Raw genomic sequence first — 18099 nt, 5'->3', positions numbered from 1 at the left:
TCGGAACCCCAGGAAGGGAGACAGACATCCTGGCCCTCAACCCTTCTTGTTTTCCTCAGGACTGTGCTGCTGGGGGCTAACCAGCAGACCAGTGAATACCACGCTGGGGCCAGGCCCTTCTCCCAGAAGAGAATGGCATGGGTCAAAGTCTCATCCGGTGTCCGTACCCTCCCGCATATATTAATTCATTAAACAAACATTCATTAAATGCCACATTTATTAATGCCTACTGTGTAGCTAGCACAATCAGGTCCAAAAAACTAAACTCAAAAAATTAAAAGCTAGATAGAGCCTTGGAGGTCACTGACTCTAACCTGCTTATCTCATGGATAGGGAGCCAGAGAGGCCCAGAGGGAAAAGGGCCTTGCTTTTGCCAAAAAGCAAATGAGGAGCAGACTTGGGACAGAGTCCTAGGTCTCCTGATGCCCAGGCCAGTGCCCTTTCTACCAGCCCCCAGACCTTTCGTCCACTCCACCTCCACCTAGCCATATCCAAATTCCTCCCTTGTTATATAATTGTAGCTCTCTATGTGGAAAACATGAGCACCCTTCAGAACTTCAACTCTGTTCTGATAATTTAAGGAGAAAAGATGCTCTGGTGAAAAGCCTCTGTGTGGAAACTGTTAAATATTTAACAGCAGATTTGAGTTCTCGACTGGCAGGGGCCAAGAGAGAGAAGTCTTAAATTTTATCCACAGAGAATCCCAGTGTCTTCACTGACCCCTAGCTGACTCCCCCAAACCTTGGAGGAAGGGATAGACTGGACCCAGAGCCATCAGGGACCGGAGGTAACAACAGCAACCTTTTATTGAGTGCTTACTATATGATAGGCAATTTCTAGTCAAATTTCAGAGCAAGTCAGACAGGAATTTCCCACATATGGGGAAATCAAGGCTCAGAAAGATACGTAGATTTGCTCAAGGTCACACGGAAAGTTAGGGACAGAGCTGTCCAGATCCTCACCCAAACTAAAAAGCAACAGAAAGACATGCCAGGACATTGCTAAACAGTCTCTCAAAATACACACCATGTGGATCCTGGCATATACCAAAAGAAATGTTTATAGAGATCAAAGTTAAACAGCTCCGAGAGAGCTTTTAGATTGTCCTTTGTACAATAGAGCAAAGAAGTCAAAGACTGGCCAAGCTGGAGACTGAGGCAAAGTGCTCAGAGCAAGCAGGGCCTGGGCAGCGTTAAGAGTCCCAGCCACTTTGGGCCCCCCGTGCCCACCCCGCTCCCAGGCTAAGCCATTGGTCCTGATGGGTCCAAGGGACTGGCTGCATCAGATATCTTTGCTTTTTTCTTATTTTTCCTAGAAGCTCTCTTGGAGACATACAGACAGGGAAGACAGAGAAACCACGACCCACAGGGTTTAGGGTGAGCACCATCCAGGTTTGCCCAGTCTTAACACTGAAAGTTCCAGCTTCTTGGAAACCAGTCCCAGGCAAATGGTTGCTCACCCTGTGTCAGGGTGGCCTGCTTTCCTCCTGGGACCTTGTCAAACTGAGAAATCCAGGCTGTGACATGGGCTCCCTGTGTTACCTTGGACAGTGCCCTCCTCTTCCTGGACCTCAGTTTCCTCTAAAACAGGGGCTTGGCTAGGACCTCTGAGGAGGGTGCTTCTAGCTTACACATTCCTTGGTTTATAAGTTCATATCTTGCTGACCAAATTAATGGTATCTTTCTGTCCCCATATTGCCATCTCCCTCTACAATAATCCAAGGTGACAACTGGATTCCTTCAGGAATGACCCTTCCCACTCCACGCCCCCTCCCCTGTCCTGCCCCCCACACCCTTCCTTTGTCCATTCATTAAGTGTGTCAATTAGGAGGTGATTATTCATCCTAACTACAGAAGAAGGGCATTTAAAATGGAGCTCACTCCACCCTCGGGGAAGTGAAAGTGGGTTTACAGATTCCTGTTTACTTGACTTTTTTTTTTTTTTTTTTTTTTGCGGTACGCGGGCCTCTCACTGTTGTGGCCTCTCCCGTTGTGGCTCCGGATGCGCAGGCTCAGCGGCCATGGCTCATGGGCCCAGCCGCTCCACGGCATGATGGGATCTTCCCGGACCGGGGCACAAACCCGTGTCCCCTGCATCGGCAGGCGGACTCTCAACCACTGAGCCACCAGGGAAGCCCTACTTGACATTTTAATCAGCGAGCTAAGAGCAGAGAAACTTTAAGTGGAAGGGTCAAGAGTCAGGGCCACACACATTTCCATTTCAGCAAGGAATCTTCCAGCACCCACATCAGCCCAGAGGCTATCGTGAGGGTGAGACAAACATATTGGAGAAGCAAGGTCCCTGGCTTGGAGGACCACCTGCTCAGCCCAGGGAGGGGGTTGTACTCATAGGGACTGAACCCGGGGTGCCCTGTGGCAGGTGCCCTGAGGGTCCCCAGGAAGTGGGGGAAGCCCAAACAAATGGTGGCTGGAGGGCATGACTTTATCAGTGCAAACCTGCCATAACTGGGAGGCCGGAAACGTTCTTTCAGTCAGGCCCAAGCCACTGTTTGTGGTCCCTGAGTGCTTTAAAAGAGATAGCTGAAAATGCTTTAAGAGGTGGGGAGGGCAGGGGCAGGAAAGGGGATTCAGATTCAGGATGCTGAAAGGCCAGGGGGCAGCAGCCAGGCCAGCAGAGCAGCACGGCACAAAATAAGCAGGGGATATGGGACACAGGCCAGTGCCCCTTCTAGCAGGCTTGACACCCCAGGTAGACGGGACAGCGTGAGTGGATTCGCGCGGGGTCCGGGGTCCAGAGAAGGCTGGAGAGGGAGCCCATGGTGCGGGCACAGGCTTCTGGGCTTTACCTTGTTAGTTCCTGCTTCTCATACTGGGGTTCTCCGTGGTGCTAACACAGGGTGTATTTGGAGCATTAGTCACTTGAGGATGGGGACATTATTTTTGTTGTGGAATAAACACGGATATAGTATGAAGCAGACTGCAAACTGGATGAATTTTGAAGATGAAACTCAAGGTTTTAAGGAACATTTCACTCACAGCTGAATGCAGAGCCTTTCAGAGTACTTCAGTGGAGAAGTCTGGGGGAGCACTGCCAGGCAGCAGGGACCCAGAGAAGGGTTTAAAGCAGAGAAGTGGCAAGGTCAGCTTTCCAGTTTATGGCCTGCAGGAGTGTCAGAGGAGGGTAGGAAGGCTACAGAAAAGGGTCCTTTGAGCTCAGCCTTGATGTAGGCTGGGATTTCGACAGGGAAAGATGGGGCTGGGAGGGGTTCCTGGGTGGGGGGCACATGAGGCTGCTGACGCTGGAATGACAGCCTGGCACAGTGGGATGCTGGGAGTTGTTGCCATGTCCTGGGTGTGGGGAAGGCTTATACTTCCTTTCTAAGAAGGCCACACGGTCACGCCAGCTAAGAACACATCAGCTAAGAATACATCAGGGTTTTGATATGTAGTTATGAACTTGAACTCCAGACCAGCTTTGAATCTCAGCTCTGCCATTTAGCTACAGTGGAACCTTGCACAATTTATTCACCTACTCCATGCCTCATTTTTCTCATTTAGGAAATGGGGATCTATAAACAGCAAGGCATTTGGAACAGGCCTGACTCAGCAAACACTCAATAAATATTAGCTCTTCATATTTTCATTGCTCAGTTTCGAATGTTTTCTAATTTCCATTATGATTTAGTTTTTGCATTATTTAGAAGCTTTTTCTCAAACATAGGATTTTGTTTTCTTAATTTTGTTGTTATTGATTTCCGACTTCAATGGACTGTGATTGGAAACTGTATGTCTGTATAGTAGGGATTTATTAGTTTTTGTTGAAAGTTGTTCTATGGCTAGTTCATGGTTAATTTTTTAAAAATATTTCATGAACACTGGAAAGAATGTATATTCTCTAACTGTTGGGTGCAAGGTTTTATACTTACCCATTTGATCAAGCTTGTTAATTGTGTTGTTGAAATTTTCTGTACCCTAATTGTTTTTAACCTGTCGAGCTCTCAGTTACTGAGAGAGGTATGCTAAAAATCTGCCACCATGATCATGGATTTATCCATTTTTCCCTTGCAATTCTACCAGTTGTTGTTATGTGAATATAAGCTAAACTTTTTCAAATATCTTACTGGAGAATTGTTATTTTATATCATTATATAATGATCTTCTTTATCCCTAATAATGCTTTTACGCCTGCAGACCCCATTAATGCTTTAATGCCTTCAGCATTGTTATAGATGTTAACAATGCTAGACCAATGGAATAGTACCGCCATTTGTATTTGCTCGGATTCGTATTTGCTAGGTGTGCCATTTTCCATCCTTGTTACTTTCCATCTGTTTTTGCCCTTATGTTTAGGTGTGTCTGTGTAAAGAGCATAAAGCAGGATTATGGGGTTATTTTTAAAATCCAGTCTGACAATCTCCGGCCATAAATTGCTTGTGTGTGTGTGGTGTGCGTGTGTCCTTGTCCCCGGAGCCAGCACAGGGCCTGACACACAGTCAGCCTTCAAGAAATGTTTGCTAAATGTGAAATTGATCCCCATGGCCAGAATGAAAACATACGGTAATGAGTGCTATCACGTATTGGGACTGTACTATTCGGGAGGCCCAGTGCCAATGCTGCAGAGAGCATGGTCTCAAGTACAAGTGGGGGCGGTTGAGGTCCAGGGAGGTCAGATGATCTGCTCAAGGGTCACACAGCCCAGAAGCGCCTCAGGGCCTGTGCTTTTTCCTCCAAGGCCACTACCTCTACTGTAAGCGCTCCCCCTTTACCTTTGTGCTGCCTATCGTCCCCCACTCAATGCCAGCCTCCCCGAGCCCAAACCCTCTATTGCAGCTCCATGTTAGACCATGTGGGGTGAGTCCATGCTTCTAGCCTCCCCAGGCTGCTGGTCACAAGGGAGGCTGGAAGGAAAGAGTGGAAGCTACAGACTTTAGCCAGAGGTGAGCACCCCTCCCCTACCCTCCTCCACAGGCAAGCTCAGCTCATAGGATGTCTGCATTCGTTTCCTAGGGCTGCCATAACAAATTAGCACAAATGGGGTGGCTTAACAGAAATTTATTCTCTCCCAGTTCTCTGGAGGCTAGAAGTCTGAGATCAAGGTGTCAGCAGGGCCACACTCCTTTGGAAGGCTCTAGGGAAGAATCCTTCCTTGCCACTTCCAGCTTCTGGTGGGTTGCTGGCAATCCTCGGCCTGTAGGTGTGTCACTCCAGTCTCTGTTTCCATCCTCATACACCACTCTCCTGTCTGTGTGTCTGTCTTCATGTGACCTTCTTATAAGGACACCAGTCATTGGATTTAGGGCCAAGCCTAATCCATTATGACTCCATCTTAACTTAATTACATCTGCAAGGACCCTATTTGCAAATAAGGTTATATTCACAGGTACCTGGGGTTGGATTTCAGTGTACCTTTTGGGAGGACACAACTCAGTTCATAGCAACATCTGCTTTCAAATATGGTTGTCAACCTGAGGATCATGCTGTCTATAACTGACCCCCAACCCACAGGGACTCTGGATCCTCTCATCCCCACAAGCTGTCACTCCTCCATCACCCCCTCTCTCCTCAATGTTCAACCTCCACTGTTCTGCTCCTTCCCACCAGCATCTAAAGGGCCACCACCTTCCCTCACAGCCCTTTGTGACCTCTCACCCTCTGGCCTCCATCACGGGCCACTCTGAAAGAGCTGTCCACATTTGCAATCTCTAGCTTCTCCCCTCCCCTCCTGTCCTCCAGCTGCTAGAATCTGACTTTCCCCATCCAGCCTTTCCCATTTTTTCCCAGGAGGTATAATGGTCAGACTCCAGACATCAGGCAGTGTCTTGATGTCTCTGCTTTAGCCCAAGGCCACCCTCTTCTTGCAACCCCCAGATCTGCAAGGGCCTCTGGAACGTTTACCCTCTGAGCTCCTATTAAATTAAAACAACTGTGGAAGGTAGGGAGCCATGAGCCGTCTCCACATTCACTCACATCATTTCTGTCTTGATTAACTCCAGTCTGACAACTCATATTAGAGGCAGGCAGGATGGCGGGCCTGGGATGGTATCAGCTATTGCCAGTTGCCTATATGCCACTTCTGTACTTGGAGCCTCAGTTTGCTCCTCCATGAAATCGGGATAATGCCACCTGGTTCCCAAGGATGCTATGAGGATGAATGGAGGTGATGACATAAAGGAGGTCTGGAGAATGTAATAGGCTGAATGAAGGTGGGTTCCAGAGCAGGTCCAAGCCAGTTGGCCCAGTTCACAGAAGCCTGGATTTTAGGAGCAGTCTTCTGGAACCCCAGAGAGGCTTTGGAAGACCCTGCTCAGGCTGAGGGAAAGGGGAAAGAGACGAAAGGCCATATCATACACAAGCAAACAGGAGAGTGAGGACATACAGAGCAGTGTTCACTCATTCATCAAACATTTATTGAGAGCCTACCATATAAGCAATACAAGCAAGACTCAGACACAGATATTTACAGTTTATAACTGAAGAAGAAATGGAAACATACTCAGCATCCAGTTTGCTATCCTTCATGGGCAGAGCGTTGCACAGGGGACCAGGAAGACCTGTGTGCCTGCCCTTGTCCTCCAAGGTGGGTAGAGGAACTGCAGGGATGCCAGCAGAGTGGAAAGCCGAGAGCCATAACAGAGAAAAGACTCGAGGCACACAAGGAAGGGGTGCAAAGCAGGACACGAGGGCCCCAAAAACTTTCACAGAGAGCAGGCTGGGGTTGAGGAAAGGTCTAGAACATCTGCCTGGGGTTCCAACACTTGAAATGCTCCATGGAGGACCTGGGAGTGAGGTGACTTAGAAGAGAAAGAAAGGCTCAGCTGCCACTGTCCTGAAGGGAAAAGAGAAAGGTGGCCAGGGTCGGGAGGGACTCCCGGGCTGTGTGACTCAGGGTAGGGGTGCAGGGACGCGTCCTGTCCTCTTCAGGGAAGAATTCAGCAGAGTAAGCTTGCCAAGGCTGAGGCACTGGGGCCTGGCTGCTACAAGGGGCCAGGGGGTCATCTCTGCAAGCTGAAGATGTCTTTAAGCCAGCCACCCACGCGCCTCCTGGCACAGGGTCCACGGCTCTATACCTCCGCCCACTTGGGGGGGCTTCAGAAGTCTGAGCATCCCCTCACACCTCTCCCCTACATGCCACTGAGGAGGCTGGGAGGTGCTGGGTTAATGACAATATAAGATGTCCTTGCGATTCATTCAGGCCATCACTCCCCACTCTTCTCCCCTCTGCTGCAGCACCTGACAACACAGTCGACCTAGGGTCCATTCACTCATTCAGAGCACCTATTCTTTTGCAGGCATCTGGCTCCTTTGTTGCCTCTATGCCCGGGACACAGTTGTCCTTTGGCCTCTTTGTGCATTTTACCCCCATTCTTGGCATCTGGCAGATGAGCCAAAAGTGATTAAGAGTGTGGGCTCGGGCTTCCCTGGTGGCGCAGTGGTTGAGAATCCGCCTGCCAATGCAGGGGACACGGGTTCGAGCCCTGGTCTGGGAAGATCCCACATGCCGCGGAGCAACTGGGCCCGTGAGCCACAACTACTGAGCCTGCGCGTCTGGAGCCTGTGCTCCACAACGGGAGAGCCCGCGATAGTGAGAAGCCCATGCACCGCGATGAAGAGTGGCCCCGCTTGCCACAACTAGAGAAAGCCCTCGCACAGAAACGAAGACCCAACACAGCAAAAATAAATAAATAAATAAATAAATAAATAAATAAAAAGAGTGTGGGCTTTGGGGGCTTCCCTGGTGGCACAGTGGTTGAGAGTCCGCCTGCCGATGCAGGGGACACGGGATCGTGCCCCAGTCCGGGAAGATCCCGCATGCTGCGGAGAGACTGGGCCCGTGAGCCATGGCCGCTGAGCCTGCGTGTCCGGAGCCTGTGCTCCACAATGGGAGAGGCCACGACAGTGAGAGGCCCACGTACTGCAAAAAAAAAAAAAAAAAAAAGAGTTTGGGCTTTGGAATCAGGGAGCTGCAGTTTGAAATGCTTGCTATGCCGCCTCACAAGCTGTGTGACCTTGGGCAATTCCCTAACTTCTCTGAGCCTTCGTTTCCTCCTTACAATGTGAATAATACTACACACCTCAAAATCCTTTTTGAGGACCAAGCATACACAAGCCCTGTGCCTGCCTCATTGCCCAGTGCTCAACAAATGCCAGCTCGCTGCTCTTCTTACTCAACAAGTTTTGGTGTTTGTTCTTTCCCTCAGAAATCTCATTTATCCTGCATTTCTGCATGTGCATTTCCCTCATGCCCCTCTTAACATCTAGTGACGATGCACTCTTCTAGCTCACCTTTCCAGACAGTCTTCTCAGAGTGCCCCATCCCCCGTGCCTGCCTCCTCACTATCCCCTCAGTGCTGGGGTCAGGACCATGCTGAATGCACCCCTGACTGGGGGCTGTCCTTCTGGGGCACACCTGGCTCCTATTTCCACACACAAGGCAGTTGCAAGGGAAGCCTCAAGAGTGCTGGCTCAGAGCTGGCCCATGGTTTGAGACTACCAATACAGGTATTTGATCTGACCCTCCACAGGAGCCACAGTCCTCTTCTGGGCAACATGACGCTTTTATGACATGAGTCAGTAAAAGTTCACCCTGACCTTGATAAAGGGAACAGTTCACAAGAACTAAGAGTTAAATGAACAGAGTTGTGGCGAGAAATGACCCTAAAAACAGTTTGCAAGTAAAGAGTGATTAGAAAAGAACACAGAGGGGGTAAAAAATTAATCATTTATCTGGAAATTATTACAGGGAATTATCAACCCACTCATTTTATAGATAAGAAACCGAGGCTCAGACAGGCAGAGTGACCTGCTTAAGGTACAGAGCATGGCGGAGCAAGGGCTTCTGATCAGGCTGGCTCCAAGTTGAATGTCTTTGCCTCCCATACCCTAGGGCCCACTGTATGGTATTTATGGAGTCATTAGTGTAACTTTCTACAATATTCTTTAAACAGAATGATTTTAGAAATGACCATTGCCCTCAGGTTCTATTTAATAAGCTATTATTTCTTATTTAGAGCACTTGCAGCTCCCACACAGGTCTCATGTTCTCTTGGGAGAGCACCCCATGTCCCACCGTTTTAGTTCTTATGGCTGGTACCGTGGACAGCAGGGAATGGGCTGCAGGAAGACAGGTGAGAACTGTAGTAGTGGCTCCTTATCCCTCCTGTTGCTTCCACAAAGCACATTTCTCTGCACATGAGGGAGAAATGAGCTGCAAGAGACCCACTTTTAAAATAACACTGAGAAAAATAAGCAAGGCTTGCTATCCTTGAATCACTACAGTTCTTTACTTTGCAAAACATTATTTTCTTTTTAAGCGGACAAGTACTCCAAGGAATAGAGATTCTTCTGTACTGTGGTACTTCAGAGGAACAATGCTATCACCCACACCATGAGGCACAGGGACTCTCATTCCATCAAGGGCTAGCTGTGGGCCTCACCGCCCCCCCCTTCCAGCTGCTCTGGGATGACAATTCTGCAGACATTTGAGTTGACCCAAGATCCTTCGTGGGCTCCTGACTTGGACACCAGGCAGTGGGGAATAGGTTTTTTTTCCTCTACCTTCAAGCATCAAGTCTTCCTCTGTCAGAAGTATCAGGCATGAAATTTATGAGCAAGTATTTGCAAGGATGCAAATACAAATTCTCACCTCTGATGACCTAATCTCCTCAACTGATGTGTGCTGAGAATGCTTTATGGTGGCTCTGCATCGATATGAGGATCGAGTGCTGTCCACCAGAGAAGGGATTTCAATCAGTTGCCTTTTGATTTACCTTCAGTGGTGCATTTGGAGAGCAGGGAGAGAAGACGCTGTTAAGGCCTATATCATGCAAACACTCCCACCTGTCCCATTTCAGCTGCAGGCCTCCAGGCTCAAAGGGATTGCCGAAATCATCTAGCAACTACACACCCCCATCTGATGCATCAATTCTGTCTCCAACAGTCTCTGTTGTAATAACTCCAAAGGCAGGGAGCTCACTATATCATGAAGCTCAGGTGCTCAAAAATGGGAAAGGTCTGCCCTAACGAGGGATGGAAACCTGCTTCCCATGACTTCTCTCCCACAGGTCCCAGTTCTGTCCTATGTGAGCCACTCAGGTCACTGCTGCTCTCCCCCACTGTCCCCCGCCCAAGCTGCATAGCTCCAGGCCTTCTGGCTGCTCCTTGCAGCCACTTTTCATACAACAGCTAGCATGTTCAGGGTCATAGCATACTGCTGGATGAGTGATGGTGGGGTCAGCCAAGCCCCCAGGATCCAGGGAGGAGAAGAAACAGGCAGGCCTTGCAGATGAAAGCTCAGAAATCTTGAGCCATCAAGGGCTACCTGATATCCCTGAAGTCCCTCCACTCTAGGTTTCCAAAAAACAGCCCACACCCCTCTCTCACAGCTCCCTTATAACAACAAAAGGGGGGAGATCAGCTCGGAGCTTTGTGACCGCCTACAGGGGTGGGATAGGGAGGGTGGGAGGGAGGGAGACGCAGAGGGAAGAGATATGGGAACATACGTATATGTATAACTGATTCACTTTGTTATAAAGCAGAAACTAACACACCATTGTAAAGCAATTATACTCCAATAAAGATGTAAAAAAAAAAACTCATGAAAAAAGAAAAACAAAAGGGAACATAAAGCAGGAGTCAGATTAAGTGCCTTAGAGGGCGATGAATGGAGCTCACACTGTTTGCAGGGGTTGTGCCAGGAGGCTCAAAGGGCTAGACGTGGCAGAGTCCCCAGGGTTCATCTAATCCTTACCTCTCCTTGTACGGATGAGGGAACTGAGGCCAGGGAGGAAGGGACTCACCCTGGGTCACACAGGTTAGTGGTGAACTCCCGGTCTTAAGTAATCTCCCCGGCCAAAGGGCCTGCTTCTCCATTGGAACCCAGAACACGGACCCTAAAGTCAGTCACTGCTCCTTGACATCATCACTCCAAACCCAAGTGGCATAATCTGCCGCATCACTCTTGGTACCGACGGAGTGGCGGGTGGTCCTTACTGAGAGGTGTGGTTCTGCGGGTTCAGGCCTAATCAGAGAGCGCGGTAGCTGGGGCAGGGCAGTCGGAGAACGGTCGGAGGTCCATGGGGCGCTTGGCCTGGCCGGCCGCAGAGCTCTCGCAGACCCTGGCGGAAGTCGCGGCGCAGCAGGCAGTAGAGCATCGGATTGAGGCAGTTGTTGGAGCGCGCCAGGCAGATGGACAGGGGGAAGAGGAAGGCCTGAGACAGGAAGTAGGCGCGGTCCCAGGGCACGACGTTCAGCTTGACCAGCAGCCCCCAGAGCGTAAGTGCTTGGTTGGGCAGCCAGCAGAGCACGAAGGCCAGCAGCACGCAGGCCAGCGCGCGAGTAACCCGGGAGCGTCATCGGAGCCGGACCCCAGGCGGCCAGCATGCCCGCCGCCAACGCAGGAAAGGTAGGAACAGCAGCGAGCAGGTGCCCAGCGTGGCCAGCCGCAGCACAAAGGCCACGGCGATCTTTTGCAGATGGTAGAAGGCCAGCCAGTCGGGACTGCCGTCGGGGAAGCGCAGCAGGCACAAGCGTTCGCCCCCGACGCTGGCCACTGTGGCGAACAGGGCGGTGGGCGCGGTGGCCAGGACTGCAGTGGCCCAGAGCAAGCAGCACACCCAGACAGCCCATGGGGTGCCGGGCCGACTGGGGCGCAGCGCGCTCGCCACCGCGCAGTAGCGCGCCACGCTGATGGCGCTGAGGAAGAGGCTGCTGGCTTACATGTTGAGCACCGTGAGCACCACCTTGCACATGGCATTCCCGAAGGGCCAGCTTAAGTCACGCACCATGTCAACGGCCCAGAAGGGCAGTGTCAGCACAAACTGCAGGTCGGTGGCTGTAAGGTTGAGGAGGAAGCAGTTGAGCAGAGACCGGCGGCGCCGTTGCTGGGACCGCACCAGGACCAGCATCAGAACGTTGCCCACCAGCCCAAAAGTGCACAGGGCCAGCTAGGCGCCAGCGATCAGTGCGCGCAGCGCCAGCCTCCGCCACACCCTCCAGGCCGTCCAGGTCTGCGGGGACCCAAGGTCGGGCGAGTGCTCTCAGATCCGTTGCCCACGGAACTGTTAGGGGGCTGCCCCGACGACGCGTCTCCACGCCAGTTCAGGGGGAGCACGGCCCCGATGGCGCGGGCGATGCGACAGCTGCCTCTGGCTGACGCCATCACCCTTGGTGGCGCGCAGGGGTCCGCTCAGGTGCCCTCAGAGAACAGCGGCCGGGCTTCGAGAAGTACCTGTGTTCGGTAGCGCGCCGCAGAACTTTTAAAGGGATGAAGGCAGCCCCGATTGGCCAGTTGCACCCGTGCCCCGCCCTAAGAGCTTCCAAGCTGTATTTCTATTGGCTGCTTCTTCACCTTCGAGTTCCTCAAGAACTGAGGACCTCGCCGCCTAGGTGGAAGCCGGGAACTGCGACCTGGGGGCCGGAAAGTCGGGACCCGGGAGCCGGAAAGTCGGGACCCGGGAAATGGCTTCTTCGATTCACTTGGGCGCAGGATCGCGGCTTGGGTCGCTGCGTGAAGACGCAACGCCAGCAACAGAGCTTCTCCCGCAGCGGTTCCGACACTCGGGACTGAAGGAGACGGTTTCAGACAAATTTCGCCTCGGGAGGCAGCATACCCCTTCACCTTCAGCGTGTGCGGGTCTGGAGATATTCAACGGGAGACCGCGGAGGGTTGCTCAAGACCAGACAGCAGGGCATGGCAGCCCCTTTGCCCTCCAGCCCTGATCCTCTGAACGGTCCCCCAACCCCCGACTTTTTTTTTTTTTTTGGCCGCGCCATGCGGCTTGCGGGATCTTGCGGGTTCCCCGACCGACCGGGGATGGAACCTGGAACCCCAGCAGTGGAAGCGCGGATTCCCAGCCACTGGCCCGCCAGGGAATTCCCTCTCCCTCTCCCTCTCCCCCTTCCCCCTCTTCCCCTCCTTTTTAAACTTTTTATTTTATATTGGAGTATAGGCGATTAACAATGCTATGTTAGTTTCAGGTGTACAGCAGAGTGATTCAGTTATACATATATATGTATCTATTCTTTTTCAAATTCTTTTCCCATTTAAGTTGTTACATAATATTGAGCAGAGTTCCCTGTGCTATACAGTAGGTCCTTGTTGGTTATCCATTTTAAATATAGCAGTGTGTACATGTCAATCCCAAACTCCCTAACTATCCCTCCTCCCTCCGAATTCTTTTTTTTAATGCTTATTTATTCTTATTAGTCATCCATTTTATACACATCCGTGTATACATGTCAATCCCAATCTCCCAGTTCATCCCACCCCCACCCGCCCCTGCCGCTTTCCCCTCTTGGTGTCCATACGTTTGTTCTCTACTTCTGTGTCTCAATTTCTGCTCTGCAAACCAGTTCATCTGTACCATTTTCTAGGTTCCACATATATGCCTTAATATACGATATTTGTTTTTCTCTTTCTGACTTACTTCACTCTGTATGACAGGCTCTAGATGCATCCACATCTCTACAAATGACCCAAGTTTGTTCCTTTTTATGGCTGAGTAATATTCCATTGTATATATGTACCACATCTTCTTTATCCATTCGTCTGTCGATGGGCATTTAGGTTGCTTCCATGACCTGGCTATTGTAAATAGTGCTGCAATGAACATTGGGGTGCATATGTCTTTTTGAATTATGGTTTTCTCTGGGTATATGCCCAGTAGTGGGATTGCTGGGTCATATGGTAATTCTACTTTTAGTTTTTTAAGGAACTTCCATACTGTTCTCCATAGTGGCTGTATCAATTTACATTCCCACTAAAGAGGGTTCCCTTTTCTCCACACCCTCTCCAGCATTTGTTGTTTTTAGATTTTCTGATGATGCCCATTTGAAGTGGTGTGAAGTGATACCTCATTATAGTTTTGATTTCCATTTCTCTAATAATTAGTGATGTTGAGCAGCTTTTCATGTGCTTCTTGGCCATCTGTATGTCTTCTTTGAAGAAATGTCTATTTAGGCCTTCTGCCCATTTTTGGATTGGGTTGTTTGTTTTTTTAATATTGAGCTGCATGAGCTGTTTATATATTTTGGAGATTAATCCTTTGTCTGAAGATTCATTTACAAATATTTTCTCCAATTCTGAGGGTTGTCTTTTCGTCTTGTTTATGGTTTCCTTTGCTATGAAAAAGCTTTTAAGTTTCATTAGGTCCCATTTGTTTATTTTTTTTTAATTTCCATTACTCTAGGAGGTGGATCAAAAAAGATCTTGCTGTGATTTATGTCAAAGAGTGTTCTTCCTATGTTTTCCACTAAGAGTTTTATAGTGCCGGGTCTTACATTTAGGTCTCTAATCCATTTTGAGTTTATTTTTGTGTATGGTGTTAGGGAGTGCTCTAATTTCATCCTTTTACATGTAACTGTCCAATTTTCCCAGCACCAATTATTGAAGAGACTGTCTTTTATCCATTGTATATCCTTGCCTCCTTTATCAAAGATAAGGTGAACATATGTGCGTGGGTTTATCTCTGGGCTTCCTATCCTGTTCCATTGATCTATATTTCTGTTTTTGTTCCAGTACCATATTGTCTTGATTACTGTAGCTTTATAGTGTAGTCTGAAGTCAGGGAGTCTGATTCCTCCAGCTCTGTTTTTTAGACTCAAGCCTGCTTTGGCTATTCGGGGTCTTTTGTGTCTCCATACAAATTTTAAGATTTTTTGTTCTAGTTCTGTAAAAAATGCCATTGGTAATTTGATAGAGATTGCATTGAATCTATAGATTGCTTTGGGTAGTATAGTCATTTTCACAATATTGAGTCTTCCAATCCAAGAACATGGTATATCTCTCCATCTATTGGTATCATCTTTAATTTCTTTCATCAGTGTCTTATACTTTTCTGCATACAGGTCTTTTGTCTCCCTAGGTAGGTTTATTCCTAGGTATTTTATTCTTTTTGTTGCAATGTTAAATGGGAGAGTTTACTTAATTTTTCTTTCAGATTTTTCATCATTAGTGTATAGGAATGCAAGAGATTTCAGTGATTAATTTTGTATCCTGCAACTTTACCAAATTCATTGATTAGCTCTAGTAGCTTTATGGTGGCATCTTTAGGATTCTCTCTGTATAGTATCATGTCATCTGCAAACAGTGACAGTTTTACTTCTTTTCCAATTTGTATTCCTTTTATTTCTTTTTCTTCTCTGACTGCCATGGCTAGGACTTCCAAAACTATGTTGAATAATAGTGGTGAGAGTGGACATCCTTGTCTTGTTCCTCATCTTAGAGGAAATCGTTTCAGGTTTTCACCATTGAGAGTGATGTTTGCTGTGGGTTTGTTGTTTATGGCCTTTATTATGTTGAAGTAGGTTCCCTCTATGCCCACTTTCTGGAGAGTTTTGGTAATAAATTGGTGTTGAATTTGGTCAAAAGCTTTTTCTGCATCTATTGAGATGATCATATGGTTTTTATTCTTCAATTTGTTAATATGGTGTATCACATTGATTTATTTGCATATATTGAAAAATCCTTGCATCTCTGGGATAAATCCCACTTGGTCATGGTGTATGATCCTTTTAATGTGTTGTTGGATTCTGTTTGCTAGTATTTTGTTGAGGATTTTTGCATCTATATTCATCAGTGATATTGGTCTGTAATTTTCTTTTTTTGTAGTATCTTTGTCTGGTTTTGGTATCAGGGTGATGGTGGCCTCATAGAATGAGTTTGGGAGTTTTCCTTCCTCTGAAATTTTTTGGAAGTGTTTGAGAAGGATGGGTGTTAGCGCTTCTCTAAATGTTTGATAGAATTCACCTGTGAAGCCATCTGGTCCTGGACTTTTGTTTGTTGGAAGACTTTTAATCACAGTTTCAATTTCATTACTTGTGATTGGTCTCTTCATATTTTCTATTTCTTCCTGGTTCAGTCTTGGAAGGTTATGCCTTTCTAGGAATTTGCCCGTTTCTTCCAGGTTGTCCATTATATTGGCATAGAGTTGCTTGTAGTAGTCTCTTAGGATGCTTTGTATTACTGCAGTGTCTGTTGTAACTTCTCCTTTTTCGTTTCTAATTTTATTGATTTGAGTCCTGTCCCTCTTTTTCTTGATGAGTCTGGCTAATGGTTTATCAATTTTGTTTATCTTCTCAAAGAACCAGCTTTTAGTTTTATTGATCTTTGCTATTGTTTTCTTTGTTTCTATTTCATTTATTTCTTCTCTGATATTTGTGATTTCTCTCCTTCTGCTTACTTTGGGTTTTGTTTGTTCTTCTTTCTCTAGTTCCTTTAGGTGTAAGGTTAGATTGTTTATTTGAGATTTTTCTTGTTTCTTGAGGTAGGCTTGTATAGCTATAAACTTCCCTCTTAGAACTGCTTTTGCTGCATCCCATAGATTTTGGATCATCGTGTTTTCATTGTCATTTGCCTCTAGGTATTTTTTGATTTCCTCTTTGATTTCTTCAGTGACCTCTTGGTTATTTAGTAACATATTGTTTAGCCTACATGTGTTTGTGTTTTTTAGATTTTTTTCCCTGTAATTGATTTCTAATCTCATAGCATTGTGGTCAGAAAAGGTGCTTGATATGATTTCAATTTTCTTAAATTTACTGAGGCTTGATTTGTGACCCAAGATGTGATCTATCGTGGAGAATGTTCCGTGGGCACTTGAGAAGAAAGTGTGATCTGCTGTTTTTGGATGGAATGTCCTATAAATATCAATTAAATCTATCTGGTCTATTGTGTCATTTAAAGCTTGTGATTCCTTATTCATTTTCTGTTTGGATGTTCTGTCCATTGGTGTAAGTGAGGTGTTAAAGTCCCCCACTATGATTGTGTTACTGTCGATTTCCTCTTTTAGAGCTGTTAGCAGTTGCCTTATGTATTGAGGTGCTGCTATGTTGGGTGCATATATATTTATAATTGTTATATCTTCTTCTTGGATTGATCGGTTGATCATTATGTAGTGTCCTTCCTTGTCTCTTGTAACATTCTTTATTTTAAAGTCTATTTTATCTGATATGAGTATTGCTACTCCAGCTTTCTTTTGATTTCCATTTGCATGGAATATCTTTTTCCATCCCCTCACTTTCAGTCTGTATGTGTCCCTAGGTCTGAAGTGGGTCTCTTGTAGAGAGCATATATATGGGTCTTGTTTTTGTATCCATTCAGCAAGCCTGTGTCTTTTGGTTAGAGCATTTAATCCATTCATTTTTAAGGTAATTATCAATATGTATGTTCCTATTACCATTTTCTTAATTTTGGGGGGTTTGTTTTTGTAGGTCGTTTTCTTCTGTTGTGTTTCCCATGTAGAGAAGTTCCTTTAGCATTTGTTGTAGAGCTGGTTTGGTGGTGCTGAATTCTCTTAGCTTTTGCTTGTCTGTAAAGGTTTTGATTTCTCCATCGAATCTGAATGAGATCCTTCCTCATAGAGTAATCTTGGTTGTAGGTTCTTCCCTTTCATCACTTTAAGTATATCATGCCACTCCCTTCTGGCTTGTAGAGTTTCTGCTGAGAAATCAGCTGTTAACCTCATGGGAGTTCCCTTGTATGTTATTTGTCATTTTTCCCTTGCTGCTTTCAGTAGTTTTTCTTTGTCTTTAATTTTTGCCAATTTGATTACTATGTGTCTCGGCGTGTTTCTCCTTGGGTTTATCCTGTATGGGACTTGCTGCGCTTCCTAGACTTGGGTGGCTATTTCCTTTCCCATGTTAGGGAAGTTTTGGACTGTAATCTCTTCAAATATTTTCTCAGGTCCTTTCTCTCTGTCTTCTCCTTCTGGGGCCCCTATAATGCAAATGTTGTTGCTTTTAATGTTGTCCCAGAGGACTCTTAGGCTGTCTTCATTTCTTTTCATTCTTTTTTCTTTATTCTGTTCTGCAGCAGTGAATTCCACCATTCTGTCTTCCAGGTCACTTATCCATTCTTCTACCTCAGTTATTCTGCTATTCATTCCTTCTAGTGTATTTTTCATTTCAGTTATTGTATTGGTCATCTCTATTTGTTTGTTCTTTAATTCTTGTAGATATTTGTTAAACATTTCTTGCATCTTCTTGATCTTTGTCTCCATTCTTTTTCTGAGGTCCTGGATCATCTCCACTATCATTATTTTGAATTCTTTTTCTGGAAGGTTGCCTGTCTCCACTTCATTTAGTTGTTTTTCTGGGGTTTTATCTTGTTCCTTCATCTGGTACATAGCCCTCTGCCTTTTCATCT

At 47.0% G+C, this 18099-nt stretch overlaps 1 pseudogene across 1 annotated transcript; it reads right to left on the bottom strand.

Annotated features, from left to right (window-relative positions):
- Positions 1 to 10859: 10859 nt before the first annotated feature.
- Positions 10860 to 12117, bottom strand: LOC309819312 (relaxin-3 receptor 1-like; annotated as a pseudogene). The gene has a single exon. The product of its transcript is annotated as a relaxin-3 receptor 1-like (transcript).
- Positions 12118 to 18099: the final 5982 nt, after the last annotated feature.

The sequence above is a fragment of the Grampus griseus genome (assembly GCF_964374135.1).
Source record: "Grampus griseus genome assembly, chromosome: 2".
Lineage (NCBI taxonomy): Eukaryota > Metazoa > Chordata > Mammalia > Artiodactyla > Delphinidae > Grampus > Grampus griseus.
Note: the sequence above shows the minus strand (reverse complement) of the source record. Positions and strands in the feature narration are given on the sequence as shown.